An 18,226-nucleotide genomic window follows, 5' to 3' on the forward strand; every position below is an offset into this window, starting at 1 on the left:
GGGGCAGCTTATTCAAAGGCATCAGATATGTGGCACAAGAGTGAGTCCTTGGGAATGAAAGAGGAAAAGGAGGGGTTAACTGGGGGCCTTGAAGTTCTGGTGAGGTTAATCACAGAATCAGAAAGCCCTTCCCTTAAGGGCATTGCCAGGTTCTATAATATTTGCGCTTGGCTGCTAACCAAATGGTTGGCGGTTCAAACCTACCTAGTGGCTTTGTGGAAGAAAAGACCTGGTGATATGCTCCCGTAAAGATTCAGGAAAATCAAACCTGTTGCTGATCAGTCAATTCTCACTCATAGTAACCCTATAGACAATGTAAAAGTGTTCCATGGAGCTTCCTAGGCTGTATCTTTACGGAAGCGGACTGCCACATTTTCCACAAAATGGCTGGTGGGTTCAAACCACCGACCGACCTTTAGGTTAGCAGCCAAGTGCTAACTGCTCCACCAGGGCTCCTTCCTTAAAGATTACAGTTTAGGAAACCCTATTTTTTTTTATGGGGCAGTTCTTCTCTGTCATGTAGGGCAACTGTGAGTTGAAGTCGACTTGATAGCGCACAACATTTGTCATAATGAGTTGTGTTTCACAAAAAGAGTTTTTATTTGAAGATGTTATAACATCTCAGGGTTATTTTGAACATTGTGTTCAGAATAACCCACTGCTGTCGACAGAATATTAAATATAAGTTAATAGTATATTTCTTGGTAACTATATTTCCTGCTCCAGTGCTTTTTGAGCAAATGAGTGATAAAAGCTTATTTTTGTGTAGTTGCATCCTCCTAAAAGATCAATGTGGCTGCTTCTTCCTATCCCCAAAGGAGACCCTCTGTATAAAAAATTCTGACTAACTGAAATTCCCAGCCATTGGAATGTTACTTAATTGGGCTTTTACGGAAAATAATTGGCTATAATAATGTGCCGACTATGGTGATTGGTCTAGAGACAAGAAGTTCCTTCTAACCCAGAAGTCATAAAGAAAAATACCCTTTTCCCTTCTGTGTGTGTGTTGTGTGTGCGCTCATGTGTATATGTTGTGTGTGCATGTGCACACGTGTTTGTGTGTGTATGCATGTGTGTGTGTTGTGTGTGTGCATGCATATGTATGTGTGAAGGTTGCAAAGGATGGGAGATTATGGTGGGAATGAAATGGGGAAAGCAAAAATTCTTTGAGAAAAGAGAAATATGAAAAAAAATTTTAGAGTGAGTATTTTATAATCAATTTAAAATATAATAATATAGAATGTGTGTTTTGGCCAGTTCATAAAATATTGAGTTGATGATATACTTAAAAAGTTTATTCATTCTTTTATTTGCACAATCAAAAGGTTGCTAACCAAAAGATCAGCAGTTCGAATCCACCAGCTGCTCATTGGAAACCATTCGGGGCAGTCCTGCTCTGTTCTATAGGGGCGCTATGAGTTGGAATCGACTTGACGGCAATGGGTTTAGTTTTGTTTTTTTTTTTTGTACCTGGCACTGTTTGAGGGCTGGCAATACAGACTTGACAAAGTCGAGTTGCTGTTGTCATGGGGATTCCAGTCTAGATGCACATATTAGTAACTGACTTTTTTTTTTTTTTAAAGTTTGAGAGAAGGGAGACAGTGAGTTAGAACAATAAGGACTTCATAGCGTCTGTCAGTATTTCTAGCTATGAAAAGCAGCAGAATTAGAGCAGTTCCCCTGCCCTTCTAGTAAACACAAATTTCTCGTGACTTTGTCTTAGTGGTGTTTCCATCATTAAGTAATCATTTACAGGGACTGTGCTTGGTCAGGAAACCCTGGTGGCGTAGTGGTTAAGTGCTACGGCTGCTAACCAAAAGGTTCGTCAGTTCGAATCTGCCAGGCGCTCCTCGGAAACTCTATGGGGCAGTTCTACTCTGTCCTGTAGGGCTGCTATGAGTTGGAATCGACTCGGCAGCACTTGGTTGGTTGGTGCTTGATTATTTAATTGTGAGTATAGGAGGTAAAGTGGACCCTCAGTAATCATTTGTGTGAGGAACTAATTATAGTGTTACTTTCCAAAGTGTGTTGTGTGGGCCACTTGTCCCAAGACATAGACCACGGAAATAAAGGAAGCTGTGTATAAATAAGGTTGGAACCACTGATTCATAATCCACGTTAGCATTTAAAGCATCTGAAATGTTTCGCATTAAAGAAGCTCCTTTAACTTTGTTTAAACTAACATTTCCCATGCATATACTGAGCATCTTTTTTCTGTGTTAACACCTCTTATTTCCTACTTTGCTGGGATGCTGCTTTTAGAGAGACACAAGGGATTTCTGAAGCTTTTTCTAGTATAAAAACCAAAAACTAAACTCATTGCCATCAAGTCGAGTCTGACTCATAGTGACCCTGTAGGACACAGTAGAACAGTTCCATAGGGCTTCCAAGCAGCAGGTGGTGGATTCAACCTGCTGACTTTCTGGTTAGCACCCTAAGCTCTTAACCACTGCGCCACCAGGGCCCAGGCTTCCTTTTTCTGATGTTCCTTGCAAAGGGCAAGGTAGCGTGCCATTTCTCATCTCTGAAGGACTTGGGTATTGAGGCTGTGGGCTTGTGCTTGGATGCCTTTCTTTGGACCCCGCCCAGTCCCCAGGCTTTCTCTAGGAGTCAGTGAGGGGAAGCCACAGACAGAGAATAGAGTGGCTGCCCCTTGGAGTCAGGTATCTTCTTACCTGGATCATAACTTTGCACTTCCACTGAAAAAGTTCCGAAGTTTTCAGAAGAAAAACAGGTAAGATGAATTCTTGCGAAGCTGTGGAAATTAGAAGAAGTTGGGAGAATTTGTTTTAAAAGCTTCTTCTCTTTTCTCTCTTTGTCTATTCTCATCTCTACTTAGGGCTCCTGAAGAACTATTTGGTTTATTTCTTTGCTTCTTGGGTTTTCTGATTTCAAGCAATAAATGTGTCAAACTTTAGTGATAACTTTAAGTCAAGAGTATACTCTGCTCATCCTCAGCTACATCTAGTGGGCTTTTCTTCTTTGCTTGGTCTTGTGTTAGAAAAGTACTTTTATATCTTGAGGCAGCAAAAGCAGCCTGGGCGGTGCCCAGGTGGGCCCAGTTCTGACTTCTCTGCTCGTACAGGTGAGGTTAGGGCAAAGCTCAGTGCTGCGACACGCGGCTTTTTGCCTTTTAAGGAAACCTTAAGAAAATGTGTTCTTGGCTTCCTGGGATTTGGAACATGTAGTGAGGTTTCTCATCCATGAGCGTTGTGCACGCCCCTCATGGCCGAGACCCCCTTGGCCCTTCAGTTCCTCTTCGACTTGACCCCACATTCCTGTGGGTATTACGCCAAGGAAAAGTCGAAAACGAGTTCATAAGACCCTTTCACACTGAAAATGTGCCTTGTGTGCTATCAGTCAGATTATTCAGCATGTGTCTTCTAAAGTCTGTGTGAACGTATTGTATTTTTACTGCTGTTAAGATAATGATTGGTAGAAGTTGTGCAATTTGCTGAACTCTTAGACCGTGTTCTGGGCACTGTGCTAAAAACTGTACCTGTGTTCTCTCGTCCCATCCACACAACGGAAACAACTTGGTCTTGTTATCTTTGCTGTAAAGTTGAGCAATCTTGGACTCTGAGAGGGTAACGGATATGTTTAAGCTTTGCCAGGAGAGTAGGAAGTGGCCTGGGATACAGAAGCAGGTAAGTCCTGCCTTAATATCCTGACAGGTATTTTAGGCAGTAAATGTTGTGCCTTTTGGTCACATCTACCTGTGCCTCTTAAAATACCCCAGAAAAGATGCAACTCAGAAGCTGCCAAATTGTTTATTGTATCATAATCTGGAGAAGGTTGCTTTATTTACTGCAAGGTTCCCTTAGGTAAAGCTCCTGTATCTTTGAAATAAGTTTCTATTTGCTTGAAAGGGTCTTATCTGTGCTTAAAATCTGCATTTTAAACAGGTAGGTGTACCTACGTGGAAACGTATCTCATCTCCAGGGTTTTCTAGAGAGAGAGTTGTCTAGAGATGCCTCGTTATGATCTTCTTACGATCAGACAACAGTGCGTTTCTACCAGGAGCTGCTGCCATCACTGCTTGTACCCAGTTGGAGGTCAAACAAGATCACGTTGGACTACTGAGTATTTCTCTTTGCTTTAGGTATTTTATCTCCTTTAATACTCACAACAGCCGTTTTGATGGGCATTGCTACAGAGGAGGAAGCTGAGGGCAGAGAGGTGAAGTCACTTGACTGAGCCCAACGTCTTAGCTTCCTGGGGCTGCCATGACAAGATACTATGAAGTGGGCGGCTTTAAAGAGCAGAAATTTATTGTCTCAGCTCTGGAAGCCAGGAATCCGAATTTAGAGCATCGGCTGGACCGTACTGTCTTCTCTGTCTCCCTAGGGGAAGACCCCTCCCAGTTTCTTCAGTGTCTGGTAGCCCTGGGCATCTCTCAGAGTTCCATGGCTTGTAGATCTAACCTCACATGGGGTCTTCCCTCTGAGTGTCTCCCTTTGCGTCTGCTCTCTCATTTTTTAAGACATCAGTCCAAAGGAATTAGAACTCACCTCCTTTGATATGACCTCATTGATACTATCTTCAAAGAAGGACACTGTTTCCCCAAACAAGGTCACATTCACAGTTACAGGAGTTAGACTTCGGCACATCTTTTTGGGGATTGTTCAGTTCATAACACCAAATGAATGACTACTAGTAAGTGACAAACCAGGATCAAGCACTTCCGTCTTAACCACCGTGCCATTTCCTGCGCTATTTGGTCACATAAATCCTGGTGTTCCTCAGTGTGAACTTATTTGGCCCCTTCTGCCCAAGCATCTATTGAGAAAAATGCTCCCGCACTGAGGAAGGGCCGGAACAGAGAGGCCAGTGGTTGGCACCGGGTGGCCTGTGGTTTGTCAGTTCTGCCGGGAGTCTTGTGATTGCTCATCTCTGAAATTGAACAGTGGTTCTTATCCTCTGTCTACTTCCTAGCGAAATTATTTTTGGGAGAAGGAGCTGCCAGGAGATGAGGGGGGTTAATTAGGTTTGTTTTTTACATCAGACACACCTATAAAGAGATCTGTTCATCTACAAGGGATTAGGGCTTTTTAGCCAGGTTTATAGTGATAGTGTTATGAGGATTCACATATTACATGGAACTTGTGAACTTTTGAATATAAGACAATGAGAAGAGTAAATTCATTTGCCGGAAATAAATTGAACATAATGGCCCTGTTATGGGGATACATTTCTGTATTTTATAGTCTAAATAGAAAAAAAAAAAAGCTTTTCATGTATAAGTATAATCTCGTAAAAATAAATCTGTGATATGGCTAAACATATTGTAATGGAGAATTTTTTAACCAGAGGAATAGCCCATCTGGACAATTATGTCTCCTTTGTTATACTTTTATTCAAATAGTCTCTTCATCAATTCCCTTGTTAGTCAGGAACAAATCTACCTGTCTCTTGAAATAGTTTTTTTTTTAGGCTTTTTTGTATTAGCTTTGAGCTTTTTGCTTCTGTCACCACAACTGCAGGTCATAAATGCTAGAGGAAATTGTGTACGATAATTTTCATTCATGTGGTTACAGGATTTATTGTCCTGTTTTCAGATGGAATCTGAAATTGAGAAATAAAATGAAACACTGTTAGGTGGGACTGGTCATGGAGTTGCTGGGTGGTGCAGACGGTAAGTGCTCAACCACTAGATGAAAGGTTGGCAGTTCGAACCCACCCAGAGGCACCTCAGAAGAAAGGTGACCTGCTTCCAAGAGATCACAGCCTTGAAACCCTGCAGAGCAGTGCTACCCTGCACACGTGGGGTCGCTGTGAGTCAGAATCAACTCAACGGCAACTAACCATCACTGCCATCGTTGGCCGTAAGTCACAACCTCACTTGAGCTAGCTTTCAGTAAAAAAAGAGATTTATAATTAGGATACAGGGGTGTCTAAGGAAGCCGAAGGCAGGGACAAAGTGGCCCTCAGGAATGAATAGGAGCTGGAGATGAGGAGGAGAAACTTCCCCATCTGTGGTCACTGTAAGCACACGTGTGATGCCAGTGCTGGTGAAGTCACAGTAAGCATATGTGTGGTGCTGATGCTGGTAAAGTCACCGTAAGCACACATGTGGTGCCAGTGCTGGTAAAATCAGGGAGGAAAGTTGACAGAGAAGGAGAGTAGGAATTTAAGCGGTATGTTACTTAACGCTTGAGCATTACATTAATAATTTTAAACCAGGCCATTGTTTTCTTAAAAAAAAAAAAAAAAATTCATGCTTACTCTATGAAATTCAAACAATATAAGAAAGAAGAAAAAAATCATCTAAAATTCTGATAGCTAGAGGTAATCATATCTATTTGGATAAACATCCTCCTAGATATCTCTCAGGGCACCCAGGAAGACACACACAGACACACACACAAATGGAATTGCTCTGCACATGGCCATTTACTTGTTCACTCAGCAGTCTATCACGGGTGTCTTTTCACATCAGTAAATACAGACCTCCATCAGTAGTTGCAATGTCTATGTGATTTAGTTAACATGTCTTCTATTTGTGGGCCTTTTTTTTTTTCTCAATTATGAACAATGTCACGTGTATCCATCTTTCTGCTTACACAGTTATCTGCTTTGAGTAAATTCATAGAAGTGGGGTTGCTGGATTAAAAAAGAAAAGAAAGAAAGAAACCAAACTTGTTGCTATCGGAATCGATTCTGATTTCGGCAACCCATGTGTTACAGAGTAGAACTGAGCTCCATGGGGTTTCCTGGGCTGAAATCTTTTACGGAAGCAGATCCCTAGGCCTTTGTTCTGTGGGGCGTGCTATTTTACATTCTGCCGCAGTTGCCCAGGGGTCTAGAATGATTTTCCCACTTTATACTCCAATGATGAGAGTGTCCATATCTTGGCTATTGTGAGTTTTTTTAAATCTTTGCCAATCTGATAGGTGAAAAATAGGACCTCGTTTTTAAAAAATTTCCTTTGTCCATTTTTGGAGGAGTATGAATCTCCTTAATGATTTTTTTTTTAAATAATTTAATTGTGCTTTAAGTGAAAGTTTACAAATGAAGTCAGTCTCTCACACAAAAATCCATATACATTTTGCTACACACTCCCAATTAGTCTTCGCCTAATGAGACAGCCCTCTGTCTCCCTCCACTCTCTCTTTTCATGTCCATTTCGCCAGATTTTAACCCCCTCCACCCTCTCATCTCCCATCCAGGCAGGAGATGCCACCTTAGTCTCAAGTGTCCACCTGATCCAAGAAGCTCACTCCTCACCAGCATCCCTCTCCATCCCATTGTCCAGTCCAGTCCATCTCTGAAGAGTTGGCTTCAGGAATGGTTCCTGTCCTGGGCCAAGGGAAGGTCTGGGAGCCATGACCACCGGGGTCCTTCTAGTCTCAGTCAGACCATTAAGGCTGGTCTTAGGAGAATTTAGGGTCTGCATCCCACTGCTCTCCTGCTGCCTCAGGGGTTCTCTGGTGCATTCCCTGTCAGGGCAGTCATCGGTTGTGGCCAGGCACCATCTAGTTCTTCTGGTCTCAGGATGATGTAATTGCTGGTTCATGTGGCCCTTTCTGTCTCTTGGGCTTGTAATCGCCTTGTGCCCTTGGTGTTCTTCATTCTCCTTTGCTCCAGGTGGGTTGAGACCAATTGATGCATCTTAGATGCCTGCTTGCTAGCGTTTAAGACCCCAGACGCCACTCTTCAAAGTGGGATGCAGAATGTATTCTTAATAGATTTTATTATGCCAATTGACTTAGATGTCCCCTGAAAGCATGCTCCCCAGACCCCTGCCCCTGCTACACTGGCCTTCAAAGCATTCAGTTTATTCAGGAAACTTCTTTGCTTTTGGTTTAGTCCTGTTATGCTGACCTCCCCTGTATTGCGTGCTGTCTTTCCCTTCACCTAAAGTAGTTCTTATCTATTACCTAATTAGTGACTACACCTCTCCCACCCTCCCTACCCCCTCGTGTAACCACAAAAGAATGTTTTCTCCTCAGTTTAAACTATTTCTCAAGTTCTTATAATAGTGGTCTTATACAATATTTGTCCTTTTGCAACTGACTAATTTCACTCAGCGTAATGCCTTCCAGGTTCCTCCATGTTATGAAATGTTGCAGATTCCTCACTGTTCTTTATCGATGCGTAGTATTCCATTGTGTGAATATAACAGAATTTATTTATCCATTCATCTGTTGATGGGCACCTTCGTTGCTTCCATCTTTTTGCTATTGTAAACAGTGCTGCAATAAACATGGGTGTGTAAAGGCTCTTATTTCTCTAGGATATATTCCAAGGAGTGGGACTGCTGAATCATATGGTAGTTCTATTTCTAGCTTTTTAAGGAAGCGCCAAATCGATTTCCAAAGTGGTTGTACCATTTGACATTCCCACCAGCAGTGTATAAGTGTTCCAATCTCTCCACAGCCTCTCCAACATTTATCATTTTGTGTTTTTTGGATTAATGCCAGCCTTGTTGGAGTGAGATGAAATCTCATGGTAGTTTTGATCTGCATTTCTCTAATGGCTAATGATCGTGAACATTTCTTCATATATCTGTTAGCTACCTGACTGTCTTCTTTAGTGAAGTGTCTATTCATATCTTTTGTCCATTTTTTAATTGGGTTATTTGTCTTTTTGTAGTTGAGTTTTTGCAGTATCATGTAGATTTTAGAGATCAGGCGCTGATCAGAAATGTCATAGCTAAAAACTTTTTCCGAGTCTGTAGGTAGTCTTTTTACTCTTTTGATGAAGTCTTTGGATGAGCATAAGTGTTTGATTTTTTAGGAGCTCCCAGTTATCTAGTTTTTCTTCTACACTCTTTATAATGTTTTGTATACTGTTTATTGCATGTATTAGGGCTCCTAACGTTGTCCCTATTTTTTCTTCCATGATCTTTATTATTTTAGATTTTATATTATGCCAGCACCATTTGTTAAAAAGGCTGTCTTTTCCCCATTTAACTCTTTTGGCACCTTTGTCAAATATCAGCTGCTCATACGTGGATGGATTTATGTCTGGATTCTCAATTCTGTCCCATTGGTCCATGTATCTGTTGTTGTACCAGTACCAGGCTGTTTTGACTACTGTGGCAATATAATAGGTTCTAAGATTAGGTAAAGTAAGGCCTCCCACCTCATTCTTCTTTTTCGGTAATGCTTTACTTATCTGGGGCCTCTTTCCCTTCCATATGAAGTTGGTGATTTGCTTCTCCATCTTATTAAAGAATGTCCTTGGGATTTTGATCAGAATTGCATTAAATGTATAGATTACTTTTGGTAGAACAGACATTTTTATAATGTTAAGTCTTCCTATCCATGAGGAAGGTATGTTCTTCCACTTATGTAAGTCTCTTTTGGTTTCCTGCAGAAGTGTACTGTAGTTTTCTTTGTATAAGTCTTTTACATCTCTGATAAGATTTATTCCTAAGTATTTTATCTTCTTGGGGGCTACTGTAAATGGCATTGATTTGGTGATTTCCACTTCGATGTTCTTTTTGTTGGCGTGGGGAATCCAAATGATTTTTGTATGTTTATCTTGTATCCGGGTACTCTGCTGAACTCTTCTATTAGTTTCAGTAGTTTTCTGGAGGATTCCTTAGGGTTTTCTGTGTATAAGATCATGTCATCTGCAAATAGAGATACTTTGACTTCTTCCTTGCCAATCTGTATGCCCTTTCTTTCTTTATCTAGCCTAATTGCTCTGGCGAGGACTTCCAGCATATATTGAATAAGAGTGGTGATAAAGGGTATACCTTGTCTGGTTCCCGATCTCAATGCGAATGCTTTCAGGCCCTCTCCATTTAGGGTGATGGTGGCTGTTGGCTTTGTATAAATGCCCTTTACTATGTTGAGGAATTTTCCTTTTATTCCTATTTTCCTGAGAGTTTTTATCATGAATGAGTGTTGAACTTTGTCAAATGCCTTTTCTGCATCAATTGATAAAATCATGTGATTCTTGTCTTTTATTTATGTTGTGGATTACATTCATTGTTTTTCTAATTTTGAACCATCCCTGCATACCTGGTATGAATCCCACTTGGTCATGCTAAATTATTTTTTTGATATGTTGTTGAATTCTATTGGCTAGAATTTTGTTGAGGATTTTTGCATCTGCATTCATGAGGGGTATAGATCTATAATTTTCTTTTCTTGTGGTGTCTTTACCTGGTTTTGGTATCAGGGATATGGTAGCTTCATAAAATGAGTTTGGTAGTATTCCGTCCTTTTCTATGCTCTGAAATACCTTTAGTACTGGTGGTGTTAACTCTTCTCTGAAAGTTTGGTAGAACTCTGCAATGAAACCGTCCCATCCGGACCAGGGCTTTTTTTTGTTGGGAGTTTTTCGATTACCTTTTCAATCTCTTCTTTTGTTATGGGTCTGTTTAGTAGTTCTACCTCTGCTTGTGTTAGTTTAGGTAGGTAGTGTGTTTCTAGGAATTCATCCATTTCTTCTAGGTTTTCAAATTTGTTTGAGTATTGTAATCTGATATGATTCTTTTCATTTCAGTTGGGTCTGTTGTAATATCGCCCATCTCATTTCTTATTCAGGTTATTTGCTTCCTCTCCTGTTTTTCTTTTGTCAGTTTGGCCAGTGGTTTATCAATTTTGTTGATTTTTTCAAAGTATCAGCTTTTGGTCTTGTTAATTCTTTCAGTTGTTTTTCTGTTTTCTATTTCATTTAGTTCAGCTGTAATTTTTATTATTTGTTTTCTTCTGGTGCCTGTGGATTTCTTTTGTTGCCCTTTTTCTATTTGTTCAAGTTGTAGGCATACTTCTTTGATTTTGGCCCTTTCTTCTTTTTGGATGTGTACATTTATTGATATAAATTGGCCTCTGAGCACCGCTTTTGCTGTGTCCCAAAGGTTCAGATAGGAAGTGTTTTCATTCTCATTGGATTCTCTGAATTTCTTTATTCCATCCTTAATGTCTTCTATAATCCAGTCTTTTTTAAGCAGGATATTGTTCAGTTTCCAAGTGTTTGATTTCTTTTCCCTGCTTTTCCTGTTATTGATTTCCACTTCTATGGCCTTATTGTCAGAGAAGATGCTTTGTAATATTTCAGTGTTTTGGATTCTGCTAAGGCTTGCTTTGTAACCTAATATGTGGTCTATTCTAGAGAATGTTCCATGTGCACTAGAAAAGAAAGTATACTTGGTTGCTGTTGGGTGGAGTGTTCTGTATATGTCTACGAGGTCAAGTTGGTTGATTGTGGCATTTAGATCATCCATGTCTTTATTGAGCTTCTTTCTGGATGTCCTGTCCTTCACCGAAAGTGGTATGTTGAAGTCTCGTACTATTATTGTGGAGCTGTCTATCTCACTTTTCAATGCTGATAGTTTGTTTTATGTATCTTGCAGCCCTGTCATTGGGTGCATAAATATTTAATATGGTTATATCTTCTTGGTGTATTGTCCCTTAAATCATTATATAGTGTCCTTCCTTATCCTTTCTGATGGATTTAACTTTAAAGTCTATTTTGTCAGAAAGTAATATTGCCATTCCTGCTCTTTTTTAATTGTTTTTTGCTTGATATATTTTTTTTCCATCCTTTGAGTTTTAGTTTGTTTGTGTCTCTAAGTCTAAGGTGTGTCTCTTGTAGGCAGCATATAGACGGATCTTGTTTTTTAATTCATTCTGCCACTCTTCCATAGGGTTTTTAATGGCTGATTTTTTCGGAGGTGTATCGCCAGGCCTTTTCCCCAAGGCGTCTCTGGGTAGGCTTAAACTTGCAACCTGTAGGTTAGCAGCCGAGTATGTTAACCATTTGTACCACGCAGGGATTCTGACTGTATGGTGGGTGATTCTAAACCAAACCAAACCCAACCCGTTGCTGTCGAGTCAATTCCGACTCATAGCGACCCCATAGGATAGAGTAGAACTGCCCTGTAGAGTTTCCAAGGAGCGCTTGGTGGATTTGAACTGCAGACATTTTGGTTAGGAGCCATATCACTTAACCACTATGTGGCCAGGGCTTCCTGGTGGGTGATACATGGCTTCAAATTGGGTTTCCATGGAGTAAAGTGTTCTATGGTCAGTTGGCAAAGCCGCAGAGAACCAGGAACAACATGAGAATAATTGAAGCAAGAAGGGGCCATTTCACAGACCTGTTAGAGGAACTAAGCAGGGGAAGGAACAAGACAAGAACCGCGCATGTTGGCTAATTTTAGAAGGAATCAGGATGCAGTGCCTGAGATTTTTGCGTTAGGTGTTATTGAGGCTGGGGGAATGTATATCCTCTGGCTTTTGTTCAGATTCACAGCCATTAAGCGTTCCTACCACAGGGAAGAAAAAGAATACGTTTTGCCTCTTTGCCAATAGTGACATAATTTTGGTCTTCGAAATAAGTGTCTTGGGACCTCAATTCCCTGTTGGTAAAGGAAATTCCCAGCCCGTGTGTTGCAGCGGAAATTCATTGTTTCCTGAGCAATTTCCTTTCATGCTTGTGTGGGGGAAATGGCCAAATGTATAGATTGAGACTTCTTCAGAAAACTGACGCCTGTAACATTACTTGATTCTGTTGATTTTTATTATTGTTTTAGGTATTGCTGCTGGCGGCTTCCCAGATGCTTCAGATATCTTCAGGGAACTCGACTCTTTACATAAACTGAGAAATTAGGTAAGTCCTTTAAAAAAGGTATTTTATTCTTATCAATAAGTCACTAACCTGCATTGGTGTAGTTTTAAGAAATTTTAAAACCCTGTCGCTTACACCCTCTTGTTTGATCTGGACTGTGGTGGTTCTCTGAGGCAGATGTGTACAGGGCCTGGTTTTTTCACTCTCAGTGATGTTGGTTTGACTTCTCCACCTGGTGGGGTGATAGTTGAGGCCTAGAAGATGGGAAGAATGGCTGCTTTTTCCTCATCTCAGGAATTTTCATTTATTCACACCTGTTTGTTTCATTATTATTGATTTATTTTTGGTGGAGGTCCTGGGTAGGGAATTAACGTCGAGACTTCTAATAGTCTTTGAACTGGAACTGTTGGTTGGTTCCTGGAGCCCTCCAGGCTGATAGATGACTGCTGCAGCATGAGTTAAAGTCACCTTTAAACCCTGCTGCCATCAAGTTGATTCCAACTCATAGCGACCCTATAAGACAGAGTAGAACTGCCTCATAGAGTTTCCAAGGAGCGCCTGGTGGATTTGAACTGCTGACCTTTTGGTTAGCAGCTGTAGCTTTTAACCGCTACGCCACCTTTAGCTGTGGATTATTGGTTTCTCCTTTGGTTGGGGCTGCATGACCCACCTTGTGTGTGCAAAGTACTCTGGGCAGGGATGTGTGTGCTGGGAACTTCCACAGGCCCTGAGCATGTCTAGATTGAAGTCTGACGAGGTTAAAAAAAAGGGAGGAGGGGTTGGTTTATGCTGCTAGCCTGTAATAACTATATCGTGGCACACCCAGACATGTCCATTCCATTCTTGGCCAGCTGCACAACAGGTTAGTCCCTCTCAGTTAGTCTCACCGTCTTCATCTGTGCAGTGTGTAGGCTGGCCTAGCCTAGCTGTTCCATACTTTTGGATCTTATGGTATTAAAAAAAAAAATGCAAAAAATTCAAGACCAACATAGGCTTGCTAATTTTTTTTAATGCTATATATAACCAAAGTTGATAATTGCTAAAGCTCAATGGCAACGTGGGGTGTCACGATTTATTTATGTAGTATTCTTTCTGCTCACGTGTTTGGAATTTTTAAAAATAAAATATTTATTTCTACAACATAATTACCATCTACTAACATCATTTCATGAAAGGAAAATATTTTAATACCAAAAGTAGAAATGTAATAAATGTGTCTGTAAATTGTCCATATTTAGCATTATGAAAAGCACTATTTATTCAAGCACCTTTCTCCTATCACTGCAGACCAGTGATTGCCAGTCATAGGCTGACTAAGCGCCGTTCTGAGCACCGGCATCTGGGAGATGTCTGGGTACATGACTGTCTCTAAGTCGGTATCGTTCTTCTGAAGCAGGGAAGAAATGCACTCTAGTTATATGTTGCCTGTTTCTAGAAACTGCTGTGACAGCTGGCACAATTGAACTAAGTCAGAGAGGCCAGAGGCCAGACAGCAGAGGAGGTGGCGTTGTTCTGTCAGGAACCCCGAATAAAAATGGCTTGTTTGCTGGAGCTTTAAATGCACCTTGAGCTGCCTTATAGTCATTGTGAAAATGAAAACGTGATAGGTGTGTGTCTTAGTTATCTAGTGCTGCTATAACAGAAACACCACGAGTGGATAGCCTTAACAAACAGAAGTTTATTTTCTCACAGCCTAGGAGGCTACAAGTCCAAATTCCGGGTACCAGCTGTAGGCAAAGCCTTCATCTGTCTGTTAGCTCTGGGGGAAGGTCTTTGTCATCAATCTGCCCCTGGTCTAGGAGCTTCTCAGCACAGATACCCTGAGTCCAAAGGATGTGCTCTCCTCCCGGCTCTCCTTTCTTGATGGTTGAAGGCACCTCTCCTCTCTGCTGGCTTCTCTCCTTTATATCTCAAAAGAGATTGACAACATAACAACCTAATCCTGTGGATCCAGTCTGCTTTATTAACATAACTGCTTCCAATTCTGTTTCATTAACATCCTAGAAGTAGGATTTACAACACATAGGAAAATCACATCCGATTACAGAATGGTGGACAGTCACATGATACTGGGAATCATGGCCTAGCCAGGTTTGCACACATTTTTGGGGGACAGAATTCAGTCTATAACAGTGTGTTGAGCAGTCTGATAGAAGCATAGAATCCTCCCTTCCCACCATTGTGGGGCAGCCTTTGACTAGATGTCTACCTACAATACCTGTCAGGTAGGTGTCTACCTGTGGTGTGGGGATGCTGAGAGCTAGGGCAAACACCCAAGAAACCAGAGCAAACACCCCAGTGTGAAGAGTTCCAGCCTGGAAAGGGGTTGAGTTCATGGACCCCAAAGTTCTACGCTGAAGGTGTGGGGAGCGTATGCACATGGGTTGTTGTTAGCTACCTTTTTTTTTTTTTCCTTTGAGTCAGCCCTCAACACATGGTGACCCCATGTACAACAGAACAAAACCCTGCCCAGTCCTGCACCATCCCCATGTGGATTGGACCATTGCGATCCATAGGGTTTTCATTAGTTGATTTTTGGAAGTAGATTGCCAGGCCTTTCTTCCTTGTCCATCTTAGTCTGGAAGCTCCAGTGAAACCTGTTCAGCATCACAGCAACGTGCAAGGCTCCACTGTCAGACAGGTAGCTGTGTATAAGCTACATTGGCTGGGAATCGAACTTGGGTCTCCTGTGTAGAAGGTGGAAATTCTACCACTGAACCACCAGCACCTCACCTGGACAGAGGATAGGGAAGGGTAAAGTAGCTGTCCTGCCCTTGGGGCCATCTGTGTATCCTGGGGTGGGTGCCCACAGCAGGCACGGGCTGGTCCAGTTGGGCAGAGTGGACAGGAAGCATATCAATACACATTTTCTAGGATTTCAGTTCTGAGAGGAATGTGCCTGGTGGCCTCTAATGTCAGGGGTCTGCAGAGAATGAAATACTGCTTTCCTTTTACTTCTCCTTGAGGTGTGGGGATGCTTGTGAGAGGGAGGGTGGGAGGAGGGCAGAGGAACATGGACCGAGGTGTCAGGACAGTAAGATAATATGGAGAAGGGATAGTACCACCTACTGCAGAGAGCCTTCTGTGTGGTCTGCTGGGATTATAACATGGTGGTCCAGTCCTTTGGAAATCCTCCCCCAGTGATTTCTGGCCTTTTCTTTTTAACAATTCTATTTTCTGGGAAACTTAAATGAAATTTGACGACTTACCTGGTTATTTTCTCTTCTGTCAATATTACTCTTGGTTTACGGCTTCAATTGAGTTGCTTCCACCCAAGGGATATTTATTCACTGGCCTTTTTATCAAAATGCTTTATCAAATAACAGCCATAAAAATTTGTCCTAAATGTACAGTATTATGAGAGATTACTAAAGTCAACAATTCTTGTAATTTCTGAAAGTGTCTAAAGTCATAAATAAATGCCAGCAGGTGCTTTAATTTTGATATAAACCACAGGAAGCAGAATTTGCTCTGAGGGATCTGGACCAGTTCAAGTCTGAATAAAATTTAATGAACGAATGATGTTACCCATCAGTCATGTCCTTGAGCCTTTCAGAAGACCAGGGCATGCTGGGTGAGGTCTTGTAGGGATGAGCAGTGAAGACATTGAGACAGCCTGGAGCTACTAGCACTTCACAAGAACAATGTGATGCTTTAAAGGGTTGCATGAGTGTGTGTGTGTGTGTGTGTGTGTATGAGTGTGAGAGAGAGAGAGATTGATGGGGAGGGCATACAATAAATGATTTAACATTTTACTTAATGGCGCATGATATTATTCCCGATTTGAGAGTAAATACAATATTCTGAACTTATCCCTACAGGCTTTTAACAAAAATATTTCAAAACCTATTTTAAATGAAAAACATTGTTTTTGGCTCTCTAGGAATTTCTCGTTCCCCTACCATTTCTGGGAGGGTACTGAATCTGTAAAATTCCAAGCAGGATCGATGTAGCTATTTGTCGTACCATATCAGTCACTTCAGGGTATGACATCAGTGAAGATAAGTGGTCCCTAGACTTCCTTTTGGAAAACCTGGTGGCGTAGTAGTTAAGTGCTACAGCTGCTAATCAAAAGGTTGGCAGTTCGAATCTGCCAGGTGCTCCTTGGAAACTCTATGGGGCAGTTCTACTCTGTCCTGTAGTGTCACTGTGAGTCGGAATCTACTCGACGGTAGGGGGTTTGGTTTTGGTTATACTTCCTTTTCTTCATTGAAAATGTAACCCGTTACGGGCTCTTGTTTTCCAGCCGTCCTCCACCAGCCGGTGTCTTTGGATGACTCCCCTTGTTTACTGTGGGCACTTTACTTGCTCCCTAACTGGGACCCCCTGAGTGACTCAGCGACCTCACCAGCACAGCTTGTTCCTGGATGTGTGCTGGGCTCCTTGCTCTGCTGTCGAAGCTTAGTAAATGTTTTAGAACAATGACAATAACGATTTCCCGACTCTTTTTCATAATTACACTTCCCAGTCCATGGGTGTGATAGAATGTGCTGTTTCCTTGAGCTTTTCAGCTAATTATGTTCATCGGTTAATTTCTTTCCATGTTCAGAAGCCTCCCTGGAGAACTAAAGGTTTGAGCCTTTGCTGTCTTTGAATTGATGGGATTTCACTGATTCAGCAGCTCTGGAATACTTTCGCCTGCATTTAAATTGTCTCCGATGGAACTGGCACCCGTAAAACTCACTCTTCCTAGCCGTGAGATCCCATATTCTCCAGATCTAAAATGGTCATCAAAGCCATTCTGCTCTGTTTGTAACAGGTCAGAACTGGACTGCTTTCCAGAGCCATAAAATAACTGTGCACTTGTAGAGTTTAAACGTGGCTTCACTGAGATTAAACTAAATTAAACACACCATAAATCCATCTGCAAGGGTCTCCACGTACCACTGAAGAAGGCCTGGTAAAAGCTGAGAAGAATCCCACTGCTCTGATCTTATATGCAAAGGTTTTCTAGAAAGTCTGCCATTAAGACAAATTAAGTCAAAGTAGTTCAAGATCTAAAACATTACAGAAAAATCTATAATGAAAGACATCAGTGTCATAGCCGACCTTCCTTTGTCCCTTTGGTACGGATCCTCAGAGGAGCCACTTTCTCTGTGGGTGTTTTTAGCTCTCTCTGTGACTATTTCCATATACGTAAATATTTTCCTTGTGGTGCCATAATCACTTTATCACCTTTAAAAAAAAATTCCATTTACCACATTTTTTCCTAAGTAGTATTTATTTTGTTGTTTTTGAGAATATGCACAGCAAAACATACATGAATTCAAACTTGATCGGCTTTGAAGACCCCATCCATGGTGCTCGTGGTGGCTGATTAGCTCACGCTGACTGCCCTGCCTCCCTTTCTCCCGCATCTGATTCGCACTGGCTGTCCCTCTGCTGCTCCTCTGCACCCTGGATGACCCGGGCAGCTCCCGCTTCTTGTCCCTTCTTCCATAGGCACTGTGTCTTTCCTGCCTACTTCCATACTCTCAATGTTTGGCAGTGTACATCATCCCAGTCAGCGATGTTTATATTGTGAGGACGTGAGTATTTCAGTTGTGGAATTTCAGGAGACCCAGGTTCGATTCCCAGCCAGTGCGCTTTATGTGTAGCCATCACCTGTCAGTGGAGGCTTGTGTGTTACTATGATGCTAAATAGTTTTTAGTGGAGCTTCTGGACTAAGGCAGAATAGGAAGAGAGGCCTGGCTATCT

At 41.6% G+C, this 18,226-nt stretch overlaps 1 protein-coding gene across 11 annotated transcripts in view; it reads left to right on the forward strand.

Annotated features, from left to right (window-relative positions):
- TLN2 (talin 2) overlaps nt 1-18,226 on the forward strand; it is a 490,123-nt gene that overhangs the window by 202,407 nt on the left and 269,490 nt on the right. For all 11 annotated transcript variants that reach the window (XM_049905877.1, XM_049905876.1, XM_049905875.1 and 8 more), the window contains one exon: nt 12,494-12,570. The gene's annotated coding sequence lies outside the window, so the exon portion shown is untranslated. The remainder of the gene's footprint in view (nt 1-12,493; nt 12,571-18,226) is intronic.

The sequence above is a fragment of the Elephas maximus genome, chromosome 13 (assembly GCF_024166365.1).
Source record: "Elephas maximus indicus isolate mEleMax1 chromosome 13, mEleMax1 primary haplotype, whole genome shotgun sequence".
Taxonomy (NCBI): Eukaryota; Metazoa; Chordata; class Mammalia; order Proboscidea; family Elephantidae; genus Elephas; species Elephas maximus.